Here is a 1,169-nt window from a genome sequence, read left to right as displayed (position 1 = left end):
TTATTATTATTTTAACCATTGAAGGAAGCTGCAGTACCTGGAGAAAACCCACGCAGGTACAGCATGTAATGTACATGTAAAGCCCTATGAAGAGAAAGGCTCCAGCTGAGATTTGAACTAGCAAACTTTTACCAAAAAGCAACAGCACAAACAATCACACTCCAGTGCAGCACATACTTTTCCCTTAGCACTTTAGCTTGTTTATGTGACTACATGTTAGGGCTATAGCATGCACTCTTATGTAACCTTCAGTAATCATAGATGATTCTGCAAGTTTAAAATGAAACTCAGTTAGGTCCTCAGTACAGGGCATTTTCTAACCAAATCCTGCACTTTCCAAAGAACTAAACATGTGAGGGGAGATATTAAACCCTTATATATCCGCCTGCTTTGTTGCAGTAAGCACTTGTCACCTGGAAAAAAAGTACATCTGTTCACATTGCCATGGTAACACGACCAAATGAACTTTTTGGTAAACCTGAACATTTYTGGTTGCTCCCGTACACGCTGACTTCCACCCTAATGAGAAGGTGAGTGTGAGTGAGTAAAAAAAAGATGAAATACCTAATTAAAATTTTAATGAGGATGTTAATCTGATCAGATAAAGTAAAAAGGAAATTCCTGGCATAACATTTTGATTTTTTTAATTTAATTTAATTTTATTTTTTTTTTTTTTGGTATGTAGCTTTAACTAATGTTTGATCAGCCTTCCATTTTGCATCATCAAAGTTTTTTTTTTTCTTTCATCATTTTGTGCTGGTATGAATTGTTAAGGGTGTATTCACACCAGGAAAATCATTTGGTCCACTTGTTTGGTCTGGACCAAATAGCAGACTTTATTTGTTTTCCTTTGGTGCAGTTTGCATTCACATTGTGCTTTTTGCAAGTGGACTATAATTTATAAACAAAGCCAGGTGGGTGATGGTCATTGCTCCCACAAGACAGCAAAAACACTGTTTTTGGAATCTTTTGAAGGTGAGCTTTTGCTTTGTTGAGAGTTAGGCTTAGGTAAAATGACAAATGATGAAATTATGTAAAACATGAACATTTTCTCTGAAATAAAATACAGAATAATGCTGTTTTAAAGGCATATATACAGTGAAGCCCTGCAAAGTTTCAAGTGAAATTATTAGGAACAACAATATGCTCTAATTTTGCAACAAAAACAT

This window comes from Austrofundulus limnaeus, unplaced genomic scaffold, assembly GCF_001266775.1.
Source record: "Austrofundulus limnaeus strain Quisiro unplaced genomic scaffold, Austrofundulus_limnaeus-1.0 Scaffold95, whole genome shotgun sequence".
In the NCBI taxonomy this organism is placed as follows: Eukaryota; Metazoa; Chordata; class Actinopteri; order Cyprinodontiformes; family Rivulidae; genus Austrofundulus; species Austrofundulus limnaeus.
The sequence above is the reverse complement of the archived record's forward strand: the minus strand, read 5'-3'. Positions refer to the sequence as shown.